This window comes from Scomber japonicus, chromosome 21 (assembly GCF_027409825.1).
Source record: "Scomber japonicus isolate fScoJap1 chromosome 21, fScoJap1.pri, whole genome shotgun sequence".
NCBI lineage: Eukaryota > Metazoa > Chordata > Actinopteri > Scombriformes > Scombridae > Scomber > Scomber japonicus.
The window spans coordinates 267,501-277,036 of NC_070598.1; the positions used below are offsets into that span (position 1 = coordinate 267,501).

At 46.7% G+C, this 9,536-nt stretch overlaps 1 protein-coding gene across 1 annotated transcript in view; it reads right to left on the reverse strand.

Annotated features, from left to right (window-relative positions):
• The window catches only part of LOC128382142 (guanine nucleotide-binding protein G(olf) subunit alpha-like), a 15,984-nt gene extending 11,745 nt beyond the window's left edge, over positions 1 to 4,239 (reverse strand). Inside the window, exon 1 of the mRNA XM_053342136.1 lies at positions 4,224 to 4,239. The gene's annotated coding sequence lies outside the window, so the exon portion shown is untranslated. The remainder of the gene's footprint in view (positions 1 to 4,223) is intronic.
• Positions 4,240 to 9,536: the final 5,297 nt, after the last annotated feature.

The window sequence follows — 9,536 nt, forward strand, 5'->3', positions numbered from 1 at the left end:
AGGTCTCCACTGGAACCAGACAAACCAGTAACAGGTCTCCACTGGAACCAGACAAACCAGTAACTACACACAGGTAGTATACTATAGGTCTATACAGGTAGTATACTATAGGTCTATACAGGTAGTATACTATAGGTCTGTACAGGTAGTATACTATAGGTCTGTACAGGTAGTATACTATAGGTCTGTACAGGTAGTATACTATAGGTCTATACAGGTAGTATACTATAGGTCTGTACAGGTAGTATACTATAGGTCCGTACAGGTAGTATACTATAGGTCTGTACAGGTAGTATACTATAGGTGTGTACAGGTAGTATACTATAGGTCTGTACAGGTAGTATACTATAGGTGTGTACAGGTAGTATACTATAGGTCTGTACAGGTAGTATACTATAGGTCTGTACAGGTAGTATACTATAGGTCTGTACAGGTAGTATACTATAGGTCCGTACAGGTAGTATACTATAGGTCCGTACAGGTAGTATACTATAGGGCTGTACAGGTAGTATACTATAGGTCCGTACAGGTAGTATACTATAGGTCCGTACAGGTAGTATACTATAGGTCTGTACAGGTAGTATACTATAGGTCTATACAGGTAGTATACTATAGGTCTGTACAGGTAGTATACTATAGGTCTATACAGGTAGTATACTATAGGTCTATACAGGTAGTATACTATAGGTCTATACAGGTAGTATACTATAGGTCTATACAGGTAGTATACTATAGGTCCATACAGGTAGTATACTATAGGTCCGTACAGGTAGTATACTATAGGTCCGTACAGGTAGTATACTATAGGTCCGTACAGGTAGTATACTATAGGTCTATACAGGTAGTATACTATAGGTCCGTACAGGTAGTATACTATAGGTCTGTACAGGTAGTATACTATAGGTCTATACAGGTAGTATACTATAGGTCTATACAGGTAGTATACTATAGGTCTGTACAGGTACACTGCTCAGCTGTAACTCTCAGGAAGGGTTAGCTATAGTACAACCCCTGGCAAAAAGTATGGAATCAGCAGTCTTGAAAGAGCACTCATTCAGACATTTTATTGTGTAGAACAAACTCAGATCAAAAACATGATACAATAATAAGGTCATTCCAAAGTGCAACTTGTTGGCTTTCAGAAACACTCAAAGAAATGAAGAACAAACATTGTGGAAGTCAGTAAATGTTACTTTTATTGACCAAAAAAATAACATTCAAAATACATCACGAGTATTTAGTTGCACCACCTTTGGCTTTTATAACGGCTTGCAGTCTCTGAGGCATGGACTTGATGAGTGACAAACAGTATTCTTCATCAATTTGGTGCCAACTCTCTTTGATCGCAGTTGCCAGATCAGCTTTGCAGGTCGGAGCCTTCATGTGGACCATTTTTTTCAATTTCCACCACAGGTTTTCATTTGGGTTGAGATCTGGACTATTTGCAGGCCATGACATCGACTGAATGTGTCTTTCTCCAAGGAATGCCTTCACTGTTTTTGCCCTATGGCACGATGCATTGTCATCTTGGAAAATGATTTCATCATCCCCAAATATCTGTTCAACTGAAGGGATAAGAAAACTGTCCAAAATGTCAATGTAAACTTGTGCATTGATTGAAGACTTAACCACAGTGATCTCCCCAGTGCCTTTGCCTGACATGCAGCCCCATATCATCAAGGACTGTGGTTGTTTTCTTCAGGCAGTCCTCCATCCTTCATAAATCTCATTTATGGCACCAAACAAAAGGTCCAGCATCATCACCGTGTCCAATGCAGATTCTTGACTCATCACTGAAGATTACTTTCATCCAGTCATCCACAGTCCATGATTGCCTCTCCTTAGCCCATTGCAGTCTTGTTCTTTTCTGTTTAGGTGTCAATAATGGTTCTTTTTGCTTTCCTGTAAGAAAATCCCATTTCTTTCAGGCGGTTTCTTACGGTTCGGTCACACACATTGGCTCCAGCTTCCTCCCATTTATGCTTCATCTGTTTAGTTGTACTTTTACAGTTTTCAAGACAAATGGCCTTCAGTTCTTTGTCTTGACGCTTTGATGTCTTTCTTGGCCTACCAGTACGCTTGGCTTTAACAACCATTCCATGCTGTTTGTATTTGGTCCATATCTTGGATACAGCTGACTGAACAGCCCACATCTTTAGCAACCATGCGTGAAGAGTTACCTTCTTCGAGAAGTTTCACAATCCTCTCTTTGGTTTCAAGAGACATTTCTCTGATTGGAGCCATGGTTCTTGCCACTCCACTTGGTCCAGCAGCTCTCCAAGGTGTGATGACTGCACTGTTTTTAACTGCAGACTAACGAGCAGATCCAATCTGAGGCAGGTGTCCATTTAGGGAAAGAAAATTGACTGGGTGTGTCCTTATTTTCTACCTCCAATTTGAGCGATTCCATATTTTGTTCCCTGTGCTTGGTCAATAAAAGTAACATTTACTGACTTCCACAATGTTTGTTCTTCATTTCTTTGAGTGTTTCTGAAAGCCAACAAGTTGCACTTTGGAATGACCTTATTATTGTATCATGTTTTTGATCTGAGTTTGTTCTACAGAATAAAATGTCTGAATGAGTGCTCTTTCAAGACTGCTGATTCCAGACTTTCTGCCAGGGGTTGTACTATAGCTAACCCTTCCTGAGAGTTACAGCTGAGCAGTGTACTGACCCAACGGTTAGTGTTGGTTCATCACAGTGTGTGTGTGTGTGTGTGTGTGTGAGTGTGTGTGAGTGTGTGTGTGTGAGTGTGTGTGTGTGAGAGTGTGTGTGAGTGTGTGTGTGTGAGTGTGTGTGTGTGAGAGTGTCTGTGTGTGTGTGTCTGTGTGTGTGTGTGTATTTTGAACAGCAGTTTTTATCTAAACATTAAACATGATAATAATTATTATCCTGAAGAGTCGAACAACTTCTGTAACATCTGTAATTAAATGTTTTTATTAACTTTATTTAAACAATGTTTTTACATCAGTAACCGTTACTAACCCTAACCCTCCCACATCGATCATGACGATGTCACCAACCTGTCAGCAGCCGGTGAGTCTCAGCAGGTCAGTCTGTCCATCAAAGTCCAACACCAGCTCGTTAACCAATCAGCAGCTCGTTAACCAATCAGCAGCCAGACTGTCCGTCAGCCTCAGGTCCAGTTTCAGTGGGACAGAACCAGTTCCTCTGCTGGTTCCCAGTTAGACTGTCTGTGTGAAGCAGTGAGGAGTGAAACACCTGAGCTGCTCTCCCCTCCCCTCCCCTCCCCTCCCCTCCCCCTCCCCTCCCCTCCACCCCCCCCCTCCCCCGCTCCGTCTCTAATAGCTACTCATTAGCACACTTCTGTGTTTTCTTTGGGGGATTTCTCTGTTTTCCCCTCTCTGCTGACAGCAGCCACACAAACACAGTACTAGTACCTCTAAGAGTACTACAATACAGTACTAGTACCTCTAAGAGTACTACAATACAGTACTAGTACCTCTAAGAGTACTACAGTAGAGTACTAGTACCTCTAACTGTACTACAGTAAAGTACAAGTACCTCTAAGAGTACTACAGTATAGTACTAGTACCTCTAAGAGTACTACAGTAAAGTACTAGTACCTCTAAGAGTACTACAGTAGAGTACTAGTACCTCTAACTGTACTACAGTAAAGTACAAGTACCTCTAAGAGTACTACAGTAAAGTACTAGTACCTCTAACAGTACTACAGTAAAGTACAAGTACCTCTAAGAGTACTACAGTAAAGTACTAGTACCTCTAACAGTACTACAGTATAGTACTAGTACCTCTAAGAGTACTACAGTATAGTACAAGTACCTCTAACAGTACTACAGTAAAGTACTAGTACCTCTAACAGTACTACAGATTTATATTATGGGATGTTTGTCTCCACCATGTGGCCATCTGATGTCGCTGCAACCTGTCAGTCACCGTTGCCGTGGCAACCTGCTGACGCCTGTTAACGAGGTTTCACTCTTTAGTTCTGTAAAGGTTATAAAACAGTTAATAATGAGTACGTGTTTGTTCAGCTGAAACTCTGCAGCTCATTATTATTACATTATTATATTTAATATTTAATATCTAATATTTAATATTTAATATTTAATATTTGCAGGCCAGCTCCTTCAGAGCAACGCTGAACAGATCAAACACATTTTACATTCATTTCTTAAACTGTTTTTATTTGTTGAGTTCAGAAACTTTTCATTTCTTCAGTGGCTCCAAACATTTCAACCTGAGGAGACAAAAACCAGAAGATATATTAATCTCTGATCGTATCGACAGTGAGGAGAACAAGTATTTAATGCTCTGCTGTTATAAAGTCTGTAATGTTTATCAGAGCTTCTCTGAGAGACGAGATCTAAAACTAAGATCCAGGAAATCACATCGTTTGATTTTTAAATAATTAATTAGCATTTTATTGCATGACATCAGCATTTTATCACCTAGCAACCAGACCTGTTAGATCACCTAGCAACCAGACCTGTTAGATCACCTGGCAACCAGAACTGTTAGATCACCTAGCAACCAGACCTGTTAGATCACCTAGCAACCAGACCTGTTAGATCACCTAGCAACCAGACCTGTTAGATCACCTAGCAACCAACCTAGCAACCAGACCTGTTCTCCACTCATTACCTGTATTAACTGAACCGGTTTGAACTGGTTACCTGCTGGGACGGGCCAAGACCACATCAGACCTGCACAAGGCTGGGATGGGCCAAGACCACATCAGACCTGCACAAGGCTGGGACGGGCCAAGACCACATCAGACCTGCACAAGGCTGGGACGGGCCAAGACCACATCAGACCTGCACAAGGCTGGGATGGGCCAAGACCACATCAGACCTGCACAAGGCTGGGATGGGCCAAGACCACATCAGACCTGCACAAGGCTGGGATGGGCTAGAGGACAACAGGTCTGGGCCTCCATGCTAGATCTCACCTGGTGGGGCATCAATGATCAGCCCAGAACTACACGGCAGGACCTGGTCCAGGACCTGAAGAGAGCTGGGACCACAGTCTCAAAGGAAACCATTATTAACACACTAAAACCCTGCAGCGCACCAAGCTCCCCCTGCTCAGGCCAGCAGGTCCAGCTCCCCCTGCTCAGGCCAGCAGGTCCAGGCCGGCAGGTCCAGCTCCCCCTGCTCAGGCCAGCAGGTCCAGCTCCCCCTGCTCAGGCCAGCAGGTCCAGGCCAGCAGGTCCAAGCCAGCAGGTCCAGGCCGGCAGGTCCAGGCCGGCAGGTCCAGCTCCCCCTGCTCAGGCCAGCAGGTCTAGGCCCGTCTGAAGTTCTGGATGATCCAGAGGAGGAATGGAAGAAGGTCATGTGGTCTGATGAGCTTTTTGGTCTAAACTCCACTCGCCGTGTTTGGAGGAAGAAGAAGGATGAGTCCAACCCCAAGAACAGCATGGACGGGGCCGTGTACCTCCTTCCCTCAGTGAGAGCTTCAGGACGACTGCAGCTTCAGGAGGAGCAGTGTGGTTTTCGTCCAGACCGTGGAACAGTGGACCAGCTCTACACCCTCTGCAGGATCCTTGAGGGTGCATGGGGCCCAACCAGTCCACATGTGTTTTGTGGACTTGGAGAAGGCATTCGACCGTGTCCCTCGAGGAGTCCTGTGGGGGGTTCTCCGGGAGTACGGGGTCCTGGACCCCCTGATACGGGCCGTCCGTCCCCTGTATGACCGGTGTCAGAGCTTGGTCCACATTGCCGGTAATAAGTCGGACTTGTTTCCGGTGAGAGTTGGACTCCGCCAGGGCTGCCCTTTGTCACCGATCCTGTTCATAATCTTTATGGACAGGATTTCTAGGCTCAGCCAGGGTGTGGAGGGGGTCCGGTTTGGTGACCTCAGGATTGGGTCACTGCTTTTTGCAGATGATGTGGTCCTGTTGGCTTCATCAGACCGTGACCTCCAACTCTCACTGGATCGGTTCGCAGCTGAGTGTGAAGCGGCCGGGATGAGAATCAGCACCTCCAAATCCGAGTCCATGGTCCTCAACCGGAAAAGGGTAGAGTGCAATCACCACGTCGGGGATGAGATCCTGCCCCAAGTGGAGGAGTTCAAGTACCTCGGGGTCTTGTTCACAGTGAGGGAAGGATGGAGCGTGAGACCGACAGGCGGATCGGTGCGGCGTCTGCAGTAATGCGGACTCTGCACAGATCCGTCGCGGTGAAGAGAGAGCTGAGCCGAAAGGTTCCTACCCTCACCTCTGGTCATGAGCTTTGGGTTCCTACCCTCACCTCTGGTCATGAGCTTTGGGTTCCTACCCTCACCTCTGGTCATGAGCTTTGGGTTCCTACCCTCACCTCTGGTCATGAGCTTTGGGTTCCTACCCTCACCTCTGGTCATGAGCTTTGGGTTCCTACCCTCACCTCTGGTCATGAGCTTTGGGTTCCTACCCTCACCTCTGGTCATGAGCTTTGGGTTCCTACCCTCACCTCTGGTCATGAGCTTTGGGTCGTGACCCAAAGAACACGATGGCGGGTACAAGCGTCTGAAATGAGCTTCCTCCGTAGGGTGGCTGGGCTCTCCCTTAGAGATAGGGTGAGAAGCTCAGTTATCCGGGAGGAGCTCGGAGTAGACCCGCTGCTCCTCCACGTTGAGAGGAGCCAGATGAGGAGGCTCGGGCATCTAGTCAGGATGCCTCCCGGACGCCTCCCTGGTGAGGTGTTCAGGGCCCGTCCCACCGGTAGGAGACCCAGGACACGCTGGAGAGACTATGTCTCTCGGCTGGCCTGGGAACGCCTCGGGATCCCCCGGGAAGAGCTGGACGAAGTGGCTGGGGAGAGGGAAGTCTGGACTTCCTGCTTAGGCTGCTGCCCCCCCGACCCGACCAGGATAAGAGGAAGAGGACGAGACGGTACAGTACAATGTGATTTTCTGGATTTTAGGTTTAGATTCCGTCTCACAGTTGAAGATGATAAAAATGACAGACATGCTTTGTATCAAATACTTGTTCTCCCCACTGTGTTTCAAACAGAGTCAGTAGAGCTCACTGACTCATGGAACAGGGTTCATTGTAAAGTCTGTAAATGTTTCAGCTTCATTAAGGATCAAAGATGTTGATCAGTGATTAATGGACCTCTGATGCTGTTCCTCACAGAACGAGCCGAGTCGCTGCATCTCAGCCTGGAAGAAACTCTGAAACACAAAGAGGGACAGAGTCAGACCTGGTTCAGGTCTAGCTGTTAGTATCAGGACCAGGATCAGGATCAGTACCTGGATCTGAGTGTTTATGGAGTTCAGGCTGGTGGAGCATTCTTCCAGTTGGCTCAGGTGACCAGTGACGCTGTTCTCAAAGCTCTGCAGCAGGACTAACCTACACACACACACACACACACACACACACACACACACACACACACACACACACACACACACACACACACACACACACGTTAAAACCGGTTGTTACAGAAACAGTAAACGGCCGTTTAGTTCGACACTGATCTACGTCTCATCACCCAGAGACAAAAAACATGTGAACTGCCTGTGTATATGGGCGGGGCCTGTGTGAGTGGGCAGAGCATGTGTAGGTGGGCGGGGCCTGTGTAGGTGGGCGGGGTCTATGCTGAGGTGGGCGGGGTCTGTGGAGGTGGGCGGTACCTGTGCTGATGGACCGCTGTGAGCAGTGAGGAGACGTGTTGTTGACTTTCTTTCAGCGACTGTTGAACTTTGGCTTCGACTTTCTTCCAGCAGTCCTGAAATTATTAACGTCATTAAAACTTTTTATTGAAGATGAAACTTATTGATCATCAATAATCGATCAGCTGTTCGTACTGACGGTGAAGTGTTGCTCTAGTTGAGCTCTGAAGGTTTGGAAGGCGGCTGTAATGCCTGATGTCAGCTCTGACTCCGGCTCATTCACAGGCTCCTCCTTCTTCACTGATGGCACACCTCCTTCAATCTGCACCTCCTCCCTCTTCACTGATGGTGCACCTCCTTCAATCTGCACCTCCTCCCTCTTCACTGATGGTGCACCTCCTTCAAACTGCACCTCCTCCTCTGCAGAAGGCTCACCTCCTTCAAACTGCACCTCCTCCTCTGCAGAAGGCTCACCTCCTTCAAACTGCACCTCCTCCTCTGCAGAAGGCTCACCTCCTTCAAACTGCACCTCCTCTTCTGCAGAAGGTGCACCTCCTCCAACAAACTGCACCTCCTCCTCTGCAGGAGGGTCACCTCCAACAAATTGTACCTCCTCTTCTGAAGGCGCACCTCCTCTGACAAATTGCACCTCCTCCTCTTCAGATTCAGAAGGCGCACCTCCTCTGACAAACTGCACCTCCTCCTCTGCAGATCATGAGTTGAGCAGCATGAACAGTTTAACAGAAACAGGCTGAATGTGAGGGTTAGGGTTAGGGCCTCCCCTTCCTACTAAACATCACTGTATGCAGATGACATGTTGTTATATATTGACATCCAAACCTCATCGCTGACGCTCGTTCAGGCTTTTCTGTCTCTGATGTTTGTAATTCATAAAGTCTTTAAAGAGCAGAAAGAACAAACCTGTGAGAGCTGATTGTTCTCTTTCTGACCGAGTCTTCCTCCTCTGGGCCGACGGGCCCTCGGTGTGTCCTGACAGGTATCCTTCACATGAACACAGGCAGGACTCATTCATAAAACATAAAACCACATTAAACAGTAAGAAAGACTGATGGAACATAAACAATACAAATCTTGACACACGTGTTGTTTTTAAAAGAGAGAAAGGATAAAGACCTGAGTCTGGAGCTGCCCGCTTCCTGTCACCGCTGAGCACTTCCTGTAAAAACAAACAGGTGAAAAACAGGAAACTGATTTTGTTCTTAATTGAGGAATAAAAGAAGAAATGAACCTTTAGTGATGGAGCGCTGCTTCCCTGAGACTCTTTCACAGATGAGAGATCCAGCTCGGTCCAGACAGGAACACCTGAGACACACAGGACTCATCACATATCTGGTTCTACACGTTCTTCACCTTCACAGAACACTGAATCCCATCTATGGACCAAAACCTCCATCTGTCCTGGGTTCTGTCCTCTGTGTTCTGTGTTCTGTGTTCTGTCCTCTGTCCTCTGTCCTCTGTGTTCTGTCCTCTGGGTTCTGTCCTCTGTGTTCTGTCCTCTGTGTTCTGTCCTCTGTGTTCTATGTTCTATGTTCTATGTTCTGTCCTCTGTGGTCTGTGTTCTGTCCTCTGTGTTCTGTGTTCTGTGTTCTGTGTTCTGTCCTCTGTGTTCTGTCCTCTGGGTTCTGTCCTCTGTGTTCTGTCCTCTGTGTTCTATGTTCTATGTTCTATGTTCTGTCCTCTGTGTTCTGTGTTCTGTGGTCTGTGTTCTGTCCTCTGTGTTCTGTGTTCTGTGTTCTGTCCTCTGGGTTCTGTCCTCTGTGTTCTATGTTCTATGTTCTATGTTCTGTCCTCTGTGTTCTGTGTTCTGTGGTCTGTGTTCTGTTCTCTGCGTTCTGTGGTCTGTGTTCTGTCTTCTGTGTTCTGTCTTCTGTCCTCTGTGTTCTGTCCTCTGTGTTCTGTCCTGTGTACTACAGTACTACAATACTACAGTACTACA